At 42.2% G+C, this 21,879-nt stretch overlaps 1 long non-coding RNA gene across 1 annotated transcript in view; it reads right to left on the reverse strand.

The window, feature by feature from the left end:
• LOC132647986 (uncharacterized) overlaps nt 1-21,233 on the reverse strand; it is a 37,654-nt gene extending 16,421 nt beyond the window's left edge. Inside the window, exons 1-2 of the long non-coding RNA XR_009586308.1 lie at nt 21,099-21,233; nt 2,755-2,876 (exon numbers count right to left, since the gene is read on the reverse strand). This is a non-coding gene — a long non-coding RNA (uncharacterized LOC132647986). The remainder of the gene's footprint in view (nt 1-2,754; nt 2,877-21,098) is intronic.
• Nucleotides 21,234-21,879: the final 646 nt, after the last annotated feature.

Below are 21,879 nucleotides of genomic sequence, written 5' to 3' on the forward strand. Positions count from 1 at the left end.
GCTAGAGGCATTCAGTAACCACACTCCGTCCAGCCGGCAGCTACTCCTTGAGTAGTGCATCTCAGGCTGTACCACAGTTGGGATCCTGTTTTATTTTAAGCAAATAAGTAATCAAATACAGCCTTTTGGAAAGAAAGGGAAATTTCAAGACTAATAGAAATAAATATTGCATCCGAATATGGAGATATGTACATTTTAACATTGCTGTTTAGTTTTTCTGACACCATACACAAACATCTGTATGTCTGGCTTATTAATATTTCAGATCATATTTTCTTTATATAAACACTCAAGGCATGTGAACCGAAAAATATGGACAGGGCTTGGATTGACCAAAATGTGCAGAAAAGAAAAACACAAATTCTTTATACACAGGCCTCTGCTTTATTCTCAGAAGAAAGCATATCACGAAGATATAAAGTGTTGAAAAAGAAACGCTGGTGTTGTAAGGATATACAAATACCCAATGCTTAAAAATCTTCGCGCACATAAAATATTTGGGAAGTGATTTTTGGAGAAAGATACACTGAATAGTTTTAGGGAAAGTACCTGACTGTTTTTAAAGATACAACTAATCAGGAAAGTTATTAGACTCATAAATCTCAAGAAACCTCTTCAAAAGTTATTTGGAATTGTTACAAATTTTTTTCATAACTTACAGTGGTCCCTTATATTTATACTTTCTTTTTGTAAGGACTGGGGGAGCCGGTGTGCATTAATTATCCACGGACCCCACCTATTAGTGAAGACTTACCATAGTCAGTGTTGAACATCTGCATTAATACTATATGAACCTATTAATTAACCCCCTTTGTGTGGAATGTTTATGGTGCATGACATTTTCCACTGTTTTCCTCGAGATAATGGGAAAGCTAACGAGAACTGCACATGTGCATCCAGAGGAGAACGGGGCCTTTATCCCGATCTTATTAAGCGTCTCCAGATGTGATAACATTATCCTGTCTCCAAATGGCTTTATTATCACTTTAAACTAATAAGATTTAAAATTGGAAAACAAAGTAACGCAAACAAAGAACTTCCTGAACTTTCATTTATTTCTTATTTTCCTTAATAATCTTCAACTTCCTGCGGGTGGAAGACTGTGACGGCAGAGTCAACACACAGCTGACTATACATAGAGGGATATTTTTGCCCCCTTCCCCCCCCCCGCACACAAACCTGAGTATTTTCAAGTTTAGAAGAGCACTAGATTCAGACCGTATTGAACATTGCCTACTCCATTTTAAAGGCCTATCTGCAGGATGCCAGCTACATGTCTGTAAAATACCAACTGCCTCCACGGCTGCCTTGTCACTTAATCATCTGTTCATTCTTATCTGATAGGCAATAGAAATAAAAAAAAAAAACAAAAAACAACAAAAAAACAAAAAACAAAAAAAAAAAGAACAAGGTCAGTATATTTCCTCTTTTTATTTTTTTAATATTTATTTTTATGTATCTATATGGTGGCGTTAGGGACAAACTCGGGACCTTTGCGTGTGCTGGGTAAGCATTCTACCACTGAGATATCTCCCTGACTGCGTGCTAACTTTCTTGGAATTTTTTGCTCTGGTGGAAGGGATGGATATGTAAGATAATCCCCTCAGTCCTCTATGCTTCATGAGAGCGTTCACTCTAAAGCTCTGTGAAACACAGTGAGCATTTATCTTTGCACTCGTTGGTCAGCGAGACAGCTGAGGCAGATCGACTCCATACATCCCTCCTTGTTCAAGGAGCAGAGGCGTGAAGAAACAAGGTCCCCCCGCATGCACACGTCATGCTTCTGCCCACATCGAGCCATTCACTTCCTATTATCTAGATCAACACATGTGGCTCAGTTCGGCACCAATGGGATAAGCACCCCATCTGTGGCGAAACAGTGAGAGGAATTAAACCACTGAAGACTCATCCAAACTATCACAAATGATGGTGTCATTAAAACTTGAGCGTGCGATGTCGTGAAGGTGAGTGTGCTTGACCAGGGTCCTACAAGAGGGATGCTAATCATCTTCCATCGCTGAGATTAAAACACCAGAGAAAACCAACTTACAGGAGGAAAGATCTATTTAGGCTCACAGTTCCAGAGCATTTAGTTCATGGTCGTTTAGCTTTCTGAGTCTGTGGTGAGATGGAACTTGGTGGAAGGGTAGCTAAGGTAGGCAAAGCTCCTCATTTCCTGGAAGCCAGAAAGCAGAAGGAGAAGAAAGGACCAGAGACACACATTTCAGGACAACTCCCTTTTGAGGACCTATTTTCTCCAGCAGGCTTCTTTTTTGTTTGCTTGTATGTTTCTTTTGCCACCTCCCAATAGCACCAGCAACTGGGGACCAAACCACCAATTCGTGAACTTTTTTAGATATGTCATATCTAAACCATAACAAAGAGGGCTGAATCTTGTTTGGGGTTCAGAAAGATTTTCCTCAAAAACAAGAGCTGAAAACGAGACAGGAAACATATACAAAATACTACTGCACCTAGGGCTCAGGGAACATTGAGGAAGAGGGGGAGGAAAGATTGTAAGAGCCAGAAGAACGGAGTGTGCTGTGAGATTGTGTCTCCTAGGAATGTCAGAAACTACACTTACGAAGGCTCACCAGCATGGCTGCCCAAATGCAAGCCGAACAAGGGTGACACCAATGGACTGGCCAGAGTGGATGCGGGGGAAACTCCGTGAGGCCTCAACAATACACAAAGAACTGTAGGCAAATGAGGAAAGCATGGGAAGGGAGGGCTTTGCCAGAGACAAGCACTCACCTGGTTGTCCGGTGCCGGTGCCGAATGGCCAGTTGTTGGAGGTTGGTCTAATGCTAAATACTGGTCCTCAAGATCCTCAAGATTACTGCCCACCGGATACACCCATCCTTGTCTGTGTAAACCTGCATAAAACATTAGAGCAGATAGGTTCATTAAATGTCCTGTACCTGGGCAGAGCAAAATGGGGTAGGCAGGGCTGTTTCCCAAGCTTTTGGATTCAAGAGAAAATTAATGGGGGGGACAGATGGATGGGAGAGAGGAGGAAGGAGGACCCCACGATGGGTTAGTATGGAGAAAAAAATCACATGGCCCAAGAGGAAGAACTCCAATAATGGTGTGAAAAGGCCCAGAAAAAGAATACGAGCAAGTACCATGGGATTATGGATGAAAGGTAGTCCAGCTGAGGAGGATTAATGTGGATGGCATTGGATGGGGCCTGGGAGATGGATATTGAGACAGTGTAAGTGAACTGTCTGCCCGGCCCAAGGTAAATAAGGCAATTACAAATGTAACAGGTGTCTGTGTCTTGTTATTTGTGGCAGTGGGTTAGATAACACCGCTGTGATAATAATAGCTCTGATTATAAACCTTATATAGCCCAACATTCATCTTTTAGTATTCACCACAACAGTCAGCCTTGAGAACAAACATACAAGTAACATTATATGCAATAACAATTAATGAAAGATGAGGCCATGAACTTGAAGGAAAGCAAGGATCTGGTGTATGGTAGATTTCGAGAAAGGGAAGGGAGAAATGTTGTAACTGTATTATAATTTCAAAAATAAAACACATGAAAACAAAATAAGCAGGTAATGGAAGACGAGGGTGAGGGTCCATCCAGGCAGGAAAGCAGTGGCCGGCATGACGATTTCAAAGCGTGGAAAGGGGGCTTTTAGGGGTTTTGCTCAGAGGCAAAAGAGGAGGAAGACAACATGAAGCTGGAGAAGGGGGAATGTCAGGTCCTGCAGGGCCTCGGATCAGCTCTGGAAATTGCTCGAACTGCAATGGCAGGAATGACCAGGGTCTAAGGAAACACAAGTCGTCAGCAAAGGCTGGAACAGAGCATGCGCTGGTCGGCTGCCTGCTTTAAACAGAGCTTCGTTGGCCTCCAGCCACAGTGACTCCTTTATAGATCGTCCGTGGGTGCCTTTTGCTACAATGCAGAGCCGAATAACTGTGACACACATGCTGAATATTTCCCATCTGACCCTTTAGAGAAAAGGTTTCCCAGCGCCAGCAAAGATGAGATAGCTTTACGACGAAATCGTAGACGGAGAGGGGAGAGCCTTGCACATAGCTTCAGAGGGAAAGGAGGAGGCTAGAGAAGACGGGGGGGGGGGGATGAGCCAGCAGAGGAAACCAAGCATTCTGACCCTCTGTTGGGAGTTTTTAATCTCCTTTTTACAGACTCAGAAGCAGAGGTTTCAAGAACACAGCTGACTATAGTACACAACCCCAAATCCCTCTCCTACAGGCGCATCCTTTTGTAACATGGCCTTTCTGCCGCTTCCGAGAAAAGATGGGATACACTCGTCTTCGGCTTAAACTCAGGCTGTCCTGTTGCCGGGCTTTGGCAAAAATAGATGTGACAGAAATTGTCAGAGCTCAGCCTCAGTTGCAAGAGACCTTCCTGTTCTTTCTCTCCCTCTCTAGTCCTCACCCACGAGGAGGTCTGCGTGAGCCTCTTTGAAGATAAGCATTCCCATGGAGAGAGGCAGTCAACAATGCTAACAAGGACCCCAGGTCCCGGTCAGCAGCCACCTGCTGCCCCTGCGTCCTGCCCCCAGCAACTGCAGCCCGAGTTACTGACTCACAAAACCATGCAGCCACTAAGCTTTGGCGATGTCTGTAACACAACAAGAAAAGACTGAAGCCGTATTACTCCATGTAGCAATACTAGGTAGGTTCAAACCCAGTCTTTGAGGTGGTGAATCTTAACCAATTTCTCTTAACATCTACCAGAAAGTAACGGCAACCTAAGCTGCCGTGCTAGTCTCCTTCTGGTGATCTACCTCAACACAGGGACACGGATGCTCTAGGGTTGAGAAAGACATCGTTAATTAACGAGCTCTGATCATTTCTTCTCCCAGGAAACGAGCTATACAAAATATAAAGATGTTTTCCCATTGCTAGCAAGTTGCTCACATGTCAGAAGATGCCACCCACACACACACACATAGATGCGGTCAGCGCTGATTGGAGTCAGTAAGTTATTGGGGTGGGGGTGGGGATAATATGGGAGAGGGATATATTAGGGGAGTCAGGGGGAGTCAGGGAGGGGAGTGAGAGGTGAATATGATCAAGACGCATAGTATAGAGGTTTGATGAGTAGTTAAGAGTGAATACTGCCCCTGCGAGGAATAGGAGTTCAGCATCTAGCACCGCTCAGGGCAGCTCACACCTGCCCATGTATAACTCCAGAGTATCCAGCTCCCTCTTCAGGCCTCCAAGTGCACTGCAGTCACATGCACGTACCCATACATACACACAAAATATATTTTTTTATTTAAAAAAAAAGATTTATATGTATGAAATTGTCTAAAAGGAAATAAAAAATGTATTTTAAAATATTATTCCAGCTTGCCAGGTGTCTAACAATTCTAATATGCATGCATGTTTGCTGGCTGGCTAGCTCACTGGCGTGGTTTTTCTCTTTTCCATCTAATTAAACAACATTTTTATTCAACCCTCCACCACCACAGACTTACTGTTTTGGTGTATTATACTGTCCTGGTTGACTTGCAGACAGCATTCCCAGGTTTTAACTCTGCAGAGTATAAATTTGTCAATAGATTTTTTTTTAAAAGCAAAGAACAGAACAACTGCATTGCAAATAGAATTAATGTGGCCAAGGGCAATTCTCGCCTGGACATAGTTTAAAAGAGCTGTTCTATTGGACAGCAGCAGTCAGTAGACAATAGAGCCACTGGACAAATGAAAGAATGAAGTCTCCCTTTATTTAATCCTGAGTAGGAGAAAGGAAATTTTTTAAAGGTGAAAAGGAATCAAGAAAGACAGGACACCTAACACTCCCCATGCTAGACTTTACCTCCTTGCATCCTAGAGTCTCCATGGGTTTTCAGGGAACCACACCTACAAGCACTGCCTATGTCTTTGGACAGTTCTTACTTTTTCTTCTTCTTTTCTGTTGTCTAAGAAAACCTTCTCTGGTGAAGCAGCTCTTAGTGGTTTGTGTGGTAATGAGATTAAATGAACATGTGTCTATTTGCTTCAGAGAAATTATAACTGAGACCCCATTATTTTCAAGGGAGTGGGACAGTAAGTTAAGGGAATTTCCAGAAGCAATGAATATGTGGTGACAGCTCTTTCTGGAGAGTTATGAGCTATATCTATACCCAGTTTAATTTGGGCACTCTGATGGCTATTTTTGGTTGTCAACTTGGCTACATCTGGAATTAACTAAAAGCCCAAAATGGAGTGACACACCTGTAAAAGATCTTTGCTTAATTTGAAGTGAAAATACCTACTTCTAATCCAGATCTTTGAGGTAGGAAGACACATCTTTAATCCAGATCTTTTGATCTGAGAAAACACACCTCTAATCTGGACCACACCTTCTGCTGAAAGCCTATATAAAGGGCATCGACGAAGGAAGATTTTTGCTCTTTGTCTGCCTGTTCTCACCACCTCCCTACCAATATCATTTTGGGATTCCGGTGTGTACTGAGGACCAGCTGAGACATCCAGCCTCATAAACTGAACAACTACTGGGTTCTTGGAACTTTCATTCATAGACATTAGCCAGACCACAGCCTGTAAGCCATTTTAATAAATCCCTAAATGGATGATAGATAGATAGATGTACAGATATATACAGAGAAAGAGATTCTGTAAGTTCTATTACTCTAAAGTACTATAATGAATACAGGCACACATTCACTGAATTTAGGCATAAAAGTCTCAAAGGGAAAAAAGAAGAAGACAGAAAATGGGAGGTGGGTATGGCCAGCTTCTAGTTGTAGGATTACCCTGGCAATGTGTTCAGGTGAAGATTAGCTTAGAGGAATGAGACTTAGGCAGGGAATCCAAAGTACGGTAATATGTTTAGTGACAAATGAGGGCAATGGTTCCGAGTAGCCTGGAAGAGGCCCAGGCACATGCATACAGACATGAACCAAGAACAATGGGAACGAGCTGGCACTGAACGGGGTGTAAGAAATGCCAGACTGAGATGTGATCATTAGAGACAGAGAGCTTGGTTCGAAGAGAGACTGAACTCCTAGGGTGGCTAAAAACAAAAGACTGAGCACATCAAAATGGCTGGCAAGGACAGATCCACAGTGACTCTCATACAGTGCTGAGGAGAATGGTGAATGGCACCACCTCTTAGCAAAACAATTTTTCAGCTCCTTTAAGGCCAACTATTCATCTACTCCATGACCCAGCAATTCCTCTTCAAGGTACGTATCCAAGAGAAACAAAAACATGTGTTCTCAAAAAGACTCCTACAGGAAGGTTTACAGCAGTCCTATCTGTAATAATCATAGACTGGAAGCAGCCCAAGCATCCGTCAATAGGAGAGTGGATAAACAAGTTGTGGTATATTCATACCATAACAAAAACAGTTCTCTGGAATAAGAAGAATGAACTACTAATGCATGAAACAACATTGATAAATAGTAAAAATATTTTGTTGGCTAAATTTTGGCAATCTGAAGTCCACAGGCCCAATCTAGCTCACCATCTATTTTAAATAAAGCACTATTGGAATCTGGCCACACCCGTTCATTTCCATATTTTCTGTGCTTGCTACAGCTGAGAGATCAGAACCACAAAGCCAAAAACATCACTATTGAGTTCTTTACACAAAACATCTGCCAACCTCTGGGGGTGGGGGGGAAGCCAAGCACCAAAAAGCTACACACTATGTGATTTCCTTTCCATGCGATTTCCTTTGTGTGAAATATAAGAAGAGACCCAGGCTAACCCACATTAATTAGGTGGTGTATTATCCCAAGTTCTCTGGGGCAACAGAACAAATAGAATATGTGTTTATTCTGAAAACTGGATTATATCATATGGAGACCCAGGAGTTCCAGAATATATCATCTACATATGGGAGAATTGGGACATAACTCCCAGTTTGAGTCCGAACAGGGGACTGCTGGCATAAGTCATAGAATGTAAAACCAAACGAACAAAAACAAAACAAAACCAAAACTAAGTGTTGATGTCCCAGCTCCGCAGCAAGGGGAGAGGGGCGTGGCCACTACTCCTTTCTCTGACATTTGCTTCTCTTTAATCCTTCCATGAATCTCTTAACACAGATCCAATCAAGCACTGGTCCCTTCTGAAAGCGCCCTCATAGACATACCCATAAACAAAGTTTTACTTCGTATCTAGGTATGCCTCATTCCAGTCAAGTTGATATATAAAGTCAGACATCACACAGGAGGAGAGAATTCACAGAAAACACACACACACACACACACACACACACACACACACACCATCATGTGCACGTACTCATGTGCTTAACATGTTAGAGCAATGAAAATGTTTGTGTCTTGTTTGGTGTGGTGGTTATATGTCTGTGTACAACCATTAAAACTCATCAGTCTTAACCTACGATGAGGAAGTTTTATGAATGAATAGACACATATTTGGGCTCAATGGATATTGTCACCAAGCTTGATGAACTAAGTTCAACCCCTAAGGTCTACGCGATGGAAGGGGAAAAGCAACTCTTACAAGTTGTCTCCATACACATGCTATAGCATACTTGCCACATACACACACACACACACAAAATAAATGATAGATAGATAGATAGATAGATAGATAGATAGATAGATAGATAGATAGATAGATGGATGATTGATAAATGTTAAAATTATTTTCTTCTCATTTATCAATTTCACAAATTGATTTAAATCATGCTGCACCTTTGTTTCATTCAGAGGTTTTTAATAAGCTATAATGCAACCCTCTGCGGCTGTTTTTACAGAAATCATAATTAGTTTGGTATAACTGGACCTAATTTTGCCTCACAGAGGATTTCTAACTATGGTCAAGATGTCCACATCTTATTCCTCTACCAGAGAGGCCCTAGGCTACCTCATTTGCTCCAATTACTCATCCAGCAAGCATGACTACAGTCTCAACAAGCCACACAAAGAGTTAGATCTTTTCCTCCTCATCAGGGAAGCGGTACGCAGTCAAAATAACTTGCTGATAACATCATGTAGCGTGCTGACCAACTGCAAAAACACCTGGACTTTGTCATTCCTACTAGGCCGTCCATAGAAAGCAAACTGTCTTGTCCTATTATCTTTTAATTCCTCACCAGGCTGGCAGCCAGGTCCTTGTTTATGTATCTGAGTTCTCTGCATACTTCAGTGGGATTTTTGTGTGTCTGAGTTTAAACACACACGCACACGTGTGCGCACACACACACATATGGGGGGATAGGAGAAAAGAAAAAGAGAGAGGGGAATGGAGAAAGAGGTGTTTCAAGCATACTAAAAATCTAGACCGTGCTTTATAAATTTTCAGATCTGTGGAGACTAGAAAAATAATGTAAATGGGCAAAGCAAATCTGGTGTACGGAGCAAATAACTGCTCTTGGCCTCGGTGATAAAGACAAAACAGGGGATGGTGAGAATATACAGATGTGGAGAACAAATTCTAGCCATGTGCTCAGTCCAAGCCAGCTACAGCCTGGAGGAATAAAAGTCCAGCTTTGCCATATCTGTTGCGTTCTCAATAAAACCGAGACAGATACAAACGAAATCTTCCTTCGAAAATGTGAAAACTAATTCCAATTTTAAGCTCTGTACAAGATATAACCACGAATACCAAGGAAAAACAAGAGGCCATGCATGACAACAAATATGGCTCACTGGGTCAGTTTTTCACCCTTGGTCTAAATACACTGAGAGAATTGAGGGACCACACAACAAAGGAGGACAGGCATGGGGGTTGCCAAATGCCCTGAGCGTGGAAGATTCTCTGCCACAGAGGAGGAGGATGGGAAGGTGGAATTGAGTAGAGGAGTGAGACCAGCACATGCCCATGACAGCAGTATACCTGAAATGATGGGTTCTTGGAGAGGGATGGGTGTAAGAAAAGCAATACTAGGCACTATGTGTTGGGAGCCTCAGCAAGGGCCTCCACAGCTAAACATGTCATAAAGAAATGGAGTTTCTGGCAGAGCCACCTGCCTTTAAATGACCAGTAGGGCTGGCCAAGAAACCACCACAGAACAGACCACCGAGGTAGAGTGGCCAGGTCCTTTTCCACTTTTCCAAGTGTCTCTCAGAACCTAAAATGCAAAGGAGTTCGCTTCGCCCCCTATCTACCACTCAACATCCCAAGTACGACTTTGTAAAAACCCACAAGAGAGTCAACCTAGATTCTATTATATGTAGAAAATTAAGGCAGTCATTTTCTTGCCCCCAAATCATCTTTAAAGAATTAACACAATTATGTGTTAACAATTGACTAAAATACAATAAGTTAAAGCAGCGACCCTTTTGGCAAACCTCTATCTCCAAAAATATTTACTTTAACTCATAACAGTAGCAAAACTACAGGTACGAAGTAGCGATGGAAATTATTTTATGGTTGGGGGCCAGAACAACATGAGGAACTATGGTAAAGAGTTGCAGCATTAGGAAGGTTGAGAACCACTGGGTTAAAGAAATAACTACTTATTCTGGAAGGATGAAAGAAGGTTCATTAGTTCAACATGGGTGCCAGTTCCCTTTTTCTGAGATGCTCCAAAAAGTAAGGGACTCTCAGAAGGATAAGAAATCGTGCAGAATTGAGACTATTCCACCTGGAAACATTCTCTTGTAAATTTTACAGGGCACTGTGTTAGTTTCCTGTTGCTAATCTAACAAATTGCAACAAGCTTAATGACTGAAGAGAGCAATCGTTCATAAAATAATATAATTTACCATCTTATAAGTTCTGATAACTAACATCTGACGTAGGTCTCCTGGGGCTAGAATCAAGAGGTCTTGGGGCTGGGTTGTTTTCTGGAAGCTCTACAGAATATGTTTTCTAGAGTCTGCTTGCTTATATGCTTTGCCTCATAGTCTCCTTCCACCTTCTATCTAAGCCATCACTTGCACCTCTCTGACATCTCTTCTGACTTACAAGGACAAGGGCTTCCACTTCCAAGAACACTTGTAGTTACTTCAGACTCACCAGATAATCTAGGGTACTCTTTCTGCTTCTAGATCAGTGTGCTAGCGACCTTAATTCCACCAGCAGCCTTCAATTCCTCTTTCTCCATAACAGAAAATAAACACATTTACCATGGACTAAGCCACGCAAGCCTGAGTTTGGTCTTTGGGCCACACATGAAGGTGGAAGGAGAGGCTCAACTCCACAAAGGTGTCCTCTGACCTCCACAGGTATGCTGGAATACACATGCCTACACACCAGAAAGACACACACAGAAAAAAAACAATAATAATTTTAAATGATGTTGGAGAGATGCTCAGCAGTTCAGAGCACTCGCTGTTCTTAACAGAGGATCTGAGTTCAATTCTCAGCACCCATGTTGGGCAGCTCAAAAATGCCTATAATTCTTGCTCCAAGGGACCAGACATCCTCTTATGGTCTCTGCGGGCATCCTTATGTAATGTGCATCTACATGACAGATGCATATAAATAATAAAATAAAAAATTTAATGACATGTACATCTCATGGTCCATTACTCTCCCACAGGCACCTTGTCTGCCAAGCTAATATGCATTTCCATTACCACTCTAATTGAAAACCTGGAGAGATGGCTTAGTGGTTAAGAGCACCGTCTCCTCTTCCAGAGGTCCTGGGTTCAATTCCCAGAAACCCACATGCTGACTCACAGCCATCTGTAATGTGATCTGGTGCCCTCTTCTGGCATGCAGGTGCACATGCAGATAGAGCACTCATATGCATTAAATAAATAAATAAATAAATCTGAAGAAGAAGAAGAAAATCTACTTGATTTCTGACACATAAATCCACCCTCCTGAAACTGCCCCTGAGGTACCAGATTATAACAGAAGGACAAAATGAAGGTCTTTGTTTAGAGACTCAGAGCTGATGCTGTCTAAGACTCTAAGAGGCAACCCTTCTTTAAAGCTCGAGATAAGTCAAAGGCACAAAGTGACTCCTTTGTGATAAGCAGCGGACCCTGGTCAGATGAGCTGGGGAGACTCACGGGTAAATTCGTGCTACAAATGCAACACAACCTCTGCTTAAATATCCTGAGCCAGCCAAATGAAAGCTGTAGATTATCCACAAAGCAACAGCATTAAGGAGGCAATGCCTCAACATTCCACAAGAATCCCAGCATTATGGAGCCCCATCACATACTTAAAGGTTTTACAATACTTCCGTCTGAAACTAAGAAAATACACGCTTCTGAAAAAGCCCATACATGTGAGTCTTCACATTCTGCTGGAAATAGGTAGGACAGGAAATACGTAGGACAGCAGCTGCCTTCTACTTATTGGCCACTGTCAGCCAACACTCTCTTTAGAGTAGTGTTTTTACAGACACAAACCTAAATATTGCCACCAGATCCACAAGTAAAGTAGTCAGAAATAAGCCACATCCATGACCCAGGACACATGGCTTTGACCCTTGGATCTGAAATCCTTTTTGTAGATTCTACCCACCCCTTCTTCGAGTTCCCTGCATGCAAAGCTTTGTACGGAAGGTAAAAGTAAATTTAACAATACTTAGAACACAAATCTAGCAAACAGCAACAGTAGATGGTACGTGAAATGTTAACTGGCGACCAGAGCTTTGGTTTATACGGGTTTGTCATAGTTGATCATTACACTTCGCTCAAAATAAGCCAAAGAAAGTAGAACAAATGAATCACAGCAATACAAACACCACCCTCTAGATAATGGAAACAGATGCAGAGACCCACAGCCAAACAATAGGCTGAGCTCGGGAAGTTTTGTGGAAGAGTGGGAGGAAGGATTTAAGGGAGTCAGAGGGGTCAAGGACACCACAAGAAGATCTATAGAGTAAACTAACCTGGGCCTATGGAAGCTTGCAGAGACTGAACCACCAACCAAAGACCATTCATGGACTGGACCTGGACTCTATACACATGTATCAGATGTGTAGCTTGGTCTTCATGTGGGTTCCCTAAGAATGGGACTGGAGGCTGTCTCTGACTCTGTTGCCTGCCTTTTGATCCCTTTCCCCTAGCTGGGCTGCCTTGTCTGGCCTCAATGGGAGAGGATAAACTTAGTCCTGCTGTGACTTGAGGTGCCAGGGTGGGTTTGTCCCTTAAAGGCCTCCCCTTCTATGAGAAAAAGGAGAGATGGGGGAGGGGATGGAGGAGTGAGGGCAAGACTCCTGGGAGAGATGAGTCTGAGATCAGGCTGTAAAATGATAAATAAATAAAATTTTAAAACATGACTCCAAACATGAGGTGTTTAGCCAAAATAAAAAATAATAGCATTAGGTATGGGTGGCAGGAAGTTGATGATTGTTCTAAATGAGTCATCTCACTTTAAACTGAATCATACCACTTTACGATGCCGGTTCTAAAGCCCAGTGTCAAGCAGCAATTAATGAGAGGGAAATCCAAGAGATGGGCTCTGTGTACATCATTATTCTCTGAAACTATTTTGAAATTGCTTTGTTGGTTTTCTCTCGTCTTTGGATGAAAACAAGATGGGTATCTGAGTGCTTCCTTTTTTACCCTAGGATAATTACCACAGATACATCCCAGAGCTGACACTACTGGAGCGCAGACTCTCAAGCCATGGACCACAAGCAACAGTTGTCAAGACAAGTAGCCAAGTCATACAAAAACTAGCCCTGCAGAACCTTTCAGTCCTGTGTACCTGGTAGATCGTTTTCCCAGCATGAAGGATTAGTACCTAGAACCAACCGGCTTGGATTCCTTGCAGATCCCAATGTCACTGGTGAAAGAGTCACAGAGTTATTGCGGGCTGATGGTGAAATGAAATCATTATTTGGTCGTCATTTCAAATCAACACACAGCCTACTTTTTTTTCCCCACCACTCATAAAAATCCCTTGACACAGTTTCCTCCCTTTTCAGGCAACCGTTATCTGCACTATAAATAAAGGGCTCAACAGTAAATTCTTCGGCAGTAAAGGTAGTCTCCCCGACTGCACCATTTAACGACAGCATTTGTTGATGACTCTGTTTGGTTGGAGAAATGCCTTTATTTGTAAATAGCTGCTTAGCAACAGCCTTTGTATACCCTCATATCTCACTCAGGACACTTATCACTTGGGTCTGGGAGTCCTTAAATTCCTCGGGGCTTATGCAGCACGCTCAACACATGGACAAACCAGAAGAAAACACACAAGAAAGCTGAATCGTTGTAATCTGCTAACCAAAAGAGGAACTTAATAGAAGAAAATGCCTCCTACTTAAAACCGAGGTGACAATGAAAAAATTGAAATTAGGAACAGTTTGTCCATGCGTCACAGAGCCCTCACCTTGAGAAAATGGTCAGGAGTGGAAGATTGGGGATGTGAAAAGGGATCAGAACTTTTATCTGTTTATCTCTGAGAGCACCTCGCATCTTGGAGCCAAAAAGCAGACCAAAGGTGGTGTCAATTGTAGGAAAGAATCATAATTACATTTCTCCTCACGGAGTCCCCCTTGTCGTTCACATCATAAGGTGTGTGTGTGTGTGTGTGTGTGTGTGTGTGTGTGTGTGTGTGTGTTGGGTAGGAAAGGAAGTACAGACTCCAGTGAGTGTGTAATATTTTATGGGACCAAAAAAAGAAAAGGTCTAATTTCTAATTTCTCTCTTTTGGAACCTCTCTCTCTCTCTCTTTTCTTCTCTCTCCCTCCCCCCTCTCTCTCTTTCCCTCTCTCTTTCTACCCCTCTTTCCCTCTCTCTGTCTGTCTCTCCTGCCAAGCACTTTGACTCTGTAGCCCAACCCATCCTGGAACTCACGATGTAGCCCAGTCTGTCCTCATATTCATGGCAATCCTCCTGTACCAGCTTCCCAGGGTGTGCTGGGACTATAGACATGACCTGACTGTTTCCTGCCTTGGTTATCTGTATGCCAAGGTTCTCCAAGGGAAGGAAGACTGATCCACAGGTCACCTTCCAGGAGAAGTCCAAGAAGCTCTTGTTAAAACTCACTGGCACTGCTTGTGGACATTGATTCAAAACTAGCTCTCCTTGCCCCATCTAATATTAGCTTCTAAATGACATAGCAATGTGCATCTTAGTTGCCTTCTTATTCTCTGTCTCCCTCAGGATACTCGGCGTGGGATAAGCCAGCTACCATTTCTTGACATTTACTTAACCCTGTGGAAAAGCCAAGCAGCAAGGAACGGAGGCTTCCAACCAGCAGTTATGTGCATAAGCCTTCCTGGAAGTAGACCCTGCAGCCTCAGACAGACTTCGGATGATACAACCCAGACCCTGAAGCGGAACCACCCAGCTAAACCATGCTGGATTCAAGATTCCCCAGAAAAATCGAGGTTATAAATATTGCTGTTTTAGTCCAGTAACTATTGGGGGTGGTTTGCTATATAACAATAACTACCATAGTAAGTAAGAATACAACAATTGAGAAATCTTGTTGATAAACTCCACGGTGTTAATGTTGTTGTATTTATTATTTTGAGAAGGGGGGAAACCTCCTCAAGGGAATTCAGTCCATCTCATAGAGTGGGTACAAAGTGCATCTCCGAGCAATGTGACATTCAGTGTTCAAATCCCGTTTCTCCACCTCATCTATATAAACACTCCTACAATAATGTCAAATTGACAAAAATATAAATAAATATACATCAGTGTCTTCAAGAATGCTTCAACCCAAAGGCCCGGAGGCCCTGAGGCATGTTTTGTCTTCCTTCTCAGTATGTGTCAGCATGTCACTTAATCTAAACAGTCATTGGTATTGCGGTCGACTATAGGTCAGTATCTTCTGTTCCCTTTGCTTGGTGGCTCCGGACACTGACCTTCTCAGACTGGGACAATAGCACCCTCTGCCTTCTCTGGGTTTAAGACAATGGAAGAATATGTGGAGCTCAGATGCTGAGAGGAAAAAGAGGTGATGACGCCTACGTCAGTGATCTGCTGCTATGATCAGCTGCTCTCTCCTCCTGCAACCATGTTTCAGACTGAAGCTCTCCCAGCCTTTCCTGTAGCCACGGATGGACCCCTTAGGGCCAGGAGGAAAGAGGATTCTCTGCTGCTGACAGTCCTGTGTGCTTACAAAGCCTCAACGAGTGACAGAGACCCTGTTCACGGATTTTAAGTAAACCTTTCAGACTTGAGAGGTTTCTCATAAAGACCAACATTTTCCCATTCACCCTTAGCAGTCAGACTATCTGCTAATACAGGATCCACACTGCCATCTGTGGCATTTTGGCAAGCTGAGAGCTCTCCAGATACACACCTGTCTCCATCACTGTCTAGTGTGCTTCCTTTTTGGTCAGCTTCCAAGCATTCACAAGCTCTGCCCCTGCATATCCCATTGAACTCAAGCTTGTGAACTCAAGCTAAGCCCATGCAGAACGGACAGCCTTGGTCACAAATCATTAGTACGTGGTGTTGGAATGTTGGCTCCAAGGATGATTCAGACAATGAAGAGAAATGGCAATTTCATGGGGGAGTACGTGTATCCACGTGGAAGAAATTTCATTAGAGGAGTTGGGCATCACTGCATCTTTATAGAACAGCAGTATTGTGGGTATGAGCCAGCTGAGAACACTCATCATTACCCTACTGTTTACATAGAAAAATACAATCTTGGATCCACACAACTGATTTAATAATTACATTTTTGGAATATGAACCATTAATTAAATTGGTGAGGTTTTCTTTTAATAGCTCTAGATAAGTACCTTTGAAAGAACAGACATTTAAACAGGAAAAGTTCAGAATTGGTGGTCCTAATCCACAGGATTATAACTGCAAACCATTAAAATCCATCTAGATGGTTAGAAGATACCTTACTCAGTAAGATGCCCACCTTCCAGGCAAAATGGCATGAGTGCAAGTTCCAAACCCCACATATAAAAATCTGGGCATGGTTGAATATGCTTATGATCTCAGAGCTGGAGAGGTGGAGACAAGTGGATCCATGGGGCTTGCTGGCCAGACAGCCTAGCCTCTGTGGTGAGTTCCAGTGTTTTCAAATGAATCACTTTTTAGATATTCGGTCACAGAAAGCACGCATTAAGTATCATTTGTCACACATCATTTTAAGCATCGGCTGTATAGCAATGAGCAAGCCAGATTTTTTTAAATGCCCTGCCCTGTAGAGTTTATAATTTACTTGAGAAAATCGAGTAAGATAAATAAGAAAACCTTATGGCAGGATAAATAGTAATCAGTGTTGGAGGTAAAATGGAAGCAGAGTATATTGTATAGAAGCTTTATATGAAACGACTCAGAACTACTTCTCTGGAAAGATGGCAATATGTAAAGATTTCAAACGAAGTGATGGAGCAAGCCATGAGTACATCTTCTGGAGAAGGTGTACCAAGTGCAAGTTTAACAAACTCAAAGATGCTGAAGTGGGTCCAATTACATTATTGTGGAAGGAACCCTTCATTCATAATGAACTAGCAAAATGATAAAATATCTGAGAATAAATACTGAAAGAAGAGTACAGCATCTCTGTGAACAGAGCTTCAGTACTACAGTAATAAATGAGAAAAGAGCTAAGTCAAGGGAAAGGCTACGCATTTGTTCAATAGAGAAAGTAGACCAGCTCACTTGCAGAAGGAATTGAAGAAGTAAACACCCAACACAGTGAATTTTAGGATCAGAAAAAAGTTCACTTACCAGCTTCTAAGTTCTAACCCAGTTAGCTTTCAGGGGAATCTGGAAGAAAGGTGCCAGCAGATGCTGAAGGGGATAGCACAATGAGAAGAAACAAGCCAAAGAAATCTGTTGCCTCTGCATATGGACCGCCTCTGTGGGTTCACTGCCAGATAAGCTATTGGTGGGACTGAGGTTGTGCTTAATCAGTGGGGCCAAAGGGAGAAGAAGGGGATACAGTGTGGGGAAGAGCTGGAAACCACTGGAACCCATGGGCCTCTCCTCCCCTCTAACCATGACAACCTCTAGAAACAATGAGTGCTGATTCAACTTTTTCTTCCAAATCTCACACATATTGCCCTTGGAGCCAGCTTCAAGTTGGAATGACAGAGGAGAGGGATTCCAGGAAACAGCCAACATGATATGCAAAAGCACTACAGAATGATAAATTGAGCCCTAAGCGTGAAAAGACTCCATGTTATAGAGATGTCAATTTTTCCTAAGCTAATGTATAAACAAAATACAATCTCAAAGGCCCTCTCCGTTACAGACTGGGGGAGAGGGGAGCCAATGCAGTAATACATTTGAACTGAAAAAAAGGAAAATGCCAAAATAGCTGGGAAATTTTCCAAAAAGAAGAAAGGAAATCTGACTACCATATGGAAATACATGATACAGCTGGGTGGTAGTGGCACACGGCTTTAATCTCAACACTTGGGAGGCAAAGGCAGGTGGATCTCTGAGTTGGAGGCCAGCCTGGTATACAGAGTAAGTTCCAGGACAGCCAGGCTACACAGAGAAACCTTGACAAGAAAGACAGAGATGGGCGGGGGGGGGGGGGGGAGAAGAAATCTATGACAATAGAGAAGACACAATCAAAAAGAAGGAAAGGAGGAGGGCAGAGGAGGAAGAGATATTCATTTATTAAGGAAAGACCAGCAATGCAACAGAAAAGGGGAAACATACATAAAATTCTTACCACCACATGTAGTTAACATATTATTTGAAAAGATATTCAAACTCATCAATAACTTAAAAAAAGTATCTTGGCACCCTAATGGAATAGTCTTTTACTCCATTGTAGTGAGTGAAAATGGAGAGCTTGACCATTCAAATACCACCAAGTATGGAGGTAGATCTCTTGCAAAAGCAGCTTGCTTGATTTTTCTGACCTTTATTTTATTTTTTCATTTAAAGTGTAGATTCACTCCAAGGATGAGATAAGAATGTGATCATGTAAAAAGGCAGCATCTTCGACAAATGCTGCTGGTCCAACTGGACGTCCGCATGCAGAAAAATGCAAAGAGATCCATACTTATCACCCTGCACAAAACTAAAGTCCAAGTGGATCAAAGACCTCAATATAAAACCAGACACGCTAAACCCGTTAGAAGAAAAAGTGGGGAAGAGCCTAGAACTCATTGGTACAGGAAACAACTTCCTGAACAGAACTCCAACAGCATAGGCTCTAAGATCAACAATCAATAAATGGGACCTCATGAAACTGAAAAGCTTCTGTAAAGCAAAGGGCACTGTTGTCAGAACAAAACAACAGCCTACAGACTGGGAAAGGATCTTCACCAACCCTATATCTGACAGAGGGCTAATATCCAAAATATATAAAGAACTAAAGAAGTTAAAAAGCAACAAATCAAGTAATCCAATTAAAAAGTGGGGTACAGAGCTAAACACAGAGTTCTCTGTAGAAGAATATAGAATGACAGAGAAACACTTAAAGAAATGCTCAACATCTTTAGCTATCAGGGAGATGCAAATCAAAACTACCCAAAGATTTCACCTTACAGCCATTAGAATGGCTAAGATCAAAAACTCAAGTGACAACACATGCTGGAGAGGTTGTGGATAAAGGGAAACCCTCCTCCATTGCTGGTGGGAATGTAAACTTGTACAACCACTTTGGAAATTAATTTGGTGCTTTCTCAGACAATTAGGAATAGCACTTCCTCAAGATCCAGCTATACCACTCCTATGCATATATTCAAAATATGCTTCAGTACACAACAAGGCATTTGTTCAACCACATTCGTAGCAGCTTTATTGCAAACAACTCAGATGTCCCTCAGCAGAAGAATGGATACAGAAATTGTGGTACATTTACACAATGGAATACTACTCAGCAATTAAAAACAAGGAAATCATGAAATTTGCAGGCAAATGGTGGGAACTAGAAAAGATCATCCTGAATGAGGTATCCCAGAAACAGAAAGACACATACGGTATATACTCACTTACAAGTGGTTACTAGACATATAATATAGGATAAACATACTAAAATCTGTACACCTAAACAAGGTGAGCTAGAAGAAAGACCCTGGGTAAGATGATCAGTCCTCATTCAGAAAGGCAAATGGGATGGACATTGGAAGAACGAGAAAACAGGAAACAAGACAGGAGCCTACCACAGAGAGTCTCTGAAAGACTCTACCCAACATTGTGTAAAAGGAGATGATGAGACTCATAAACAAACTTTGGGCAGAGTGCAGGGAATCTTAGGAAAGAAGGGTGAGAGAGTAAGAATTGGAGAGGACAGGAACTCCACAAGCATAGCATACTCCAAGGACCATTCAAGAATATAACCTAGAACCCCTGCTCAGATGTAGCCCATGGCAGCTCAGTATCAAAGTAGATACCCTAGTAAGGGGAACAGGGACTGTCTCTGACTTGAACTCAGTGGCTAGCTCTTTGACTACCTCCCCTGGATGGGGGAGCAGCCTTGCCAAGCCACAGAAGAGGACAAGGCAGCCAGTTCGGATGATGCTGGATAAGCTAGGGTCAGATGGAAGGGGAGGAGGACCTCCCCTATCAGAGAGGGGCATAAGAGGAGATGAAGGAGAAAGGGTGGGATCAGGAGGGGAGGAGAAAGGGGGCTACAGCTGGGATACAAAGTGAATAAACTGTAATTAATATAAAAATTAAAAATTTTATTTAAAAAAGAAAACTGCCAACCCCCCCCAAAAAAAGAATGTGACCATGTAAATAAATAAATAAGTAATTTTCACAGTGATTGAAAAACCAGTGACTTGTACCTATAATTCCAATAGTCCAGAGGACTGAAGTGACATTGAAGCAGGAGGATTGCCTCACTTAAGCTTAATACCAGGCTACCAAAGAAAAAAAGAAGTGTAAAAAGAATAGCTAAAAGTTTGCAGAAGAAATTTGCTGCTGTAAACAGTGCTCACTTGAGACCTGATCTCACTCCTAAGTCCCCATCTCACTCTGAAATGGGCCATGAGACCGAGGCTCATGACCCAGGACCTCTACGTTTCCCCCACCATGAGTTCCAGGGAAGTTTCAGCCTCAACCACAGAGATCCTCCCAGACCCAAGTCTTCAGTTTCCCATTTCATGGCAAAGGATGAGTAACAATGGAAAGATTAATTTCTTCCGGGGGGGGGGGGGGATGAGAGCCAACAGTGTTTTCTCAAAATCTGCTGAATAGTCTCCTGTAACACTGCTAACAAGCCATCTAAATCTGTTCTTAGAAAAAAAAATTGACTGTTCAAGTATGTAACTGTCTATCTTAAAACATACCTAATCCATATTAATAATATCCAACTACAACATCTACCTTCAGATCCATGGTGATTTCAAGTCTGTGTCAAGAACTCCAGGTGAATATTTGCCTTTCACTCATTCTAATGCTGATAAAAGCTTGAAACTCTGCTACTTCCAGTCATGAAGCAGAAGCATTTTCTTAAAGGCAATGATCTAAAAAAAAAAAAAAAAAGAACAGTTTAACACACATATTCACATATTCCAACTATTCCGTTTCATACACAGTCACATTTTCTATCTTTTGTGTACATTATTTCTTCATTTAGAGTACATTAAGAAATGTTCTTTCAAATAATATTTTCAGTCATTTGGGCTCATATCTATATGAGCATAATTCTTCAAACATTGCAGGTGTAGGAAGATGTCTTGGTAAAGTGCTTGCAGTGAAAGCCTGAAAAATTGAGTTTGATTCTCCAACGTCAATATAAAAAGCCAAAGATGGTGGTCCATACCGCTAACCCCAGTACAGCAGATGCTGAGATAAAAGGATCTCTGGAGCTTGCTGGTCAGCCAGTCTTGTCAAATCAGCAAGCCCCAGGTTCAGTGAGAGACCGTACTTAAAAAGAAAGAGATTGGTAGGGGAAAGACTAGCATTGACATCTGGCTCCCATGCACACGAGTACACACACACACACACACACACACACACGTGTATATATGCATCATATATCACATAAATAGATATAGATTAAAAAGTAGATGATAGAAAATGGAGGGAGATATGATGATGATGAAGATAGATAGACAGACAATAGGTGGGTAGGTAGGTAGATAGATACTAGGTAAGTAGATTA

The sequence above is a fragment of the Meriones unguiculatus genome, chromosome 15 (assembly GCF_030254825.1).
Source record: "Meriones unguiculatus strain TT.TT164.6M chromosome 15, Bangor_MerUng_6.1, whole genome shotgun sequence".
In the NCBI taxonomy this organism is placed as follows: Eukaryota; Metazoa; Chordata; class Mammalia; order Rodentia; family Muridae; genus Meriones; species Meriones unguiculatus.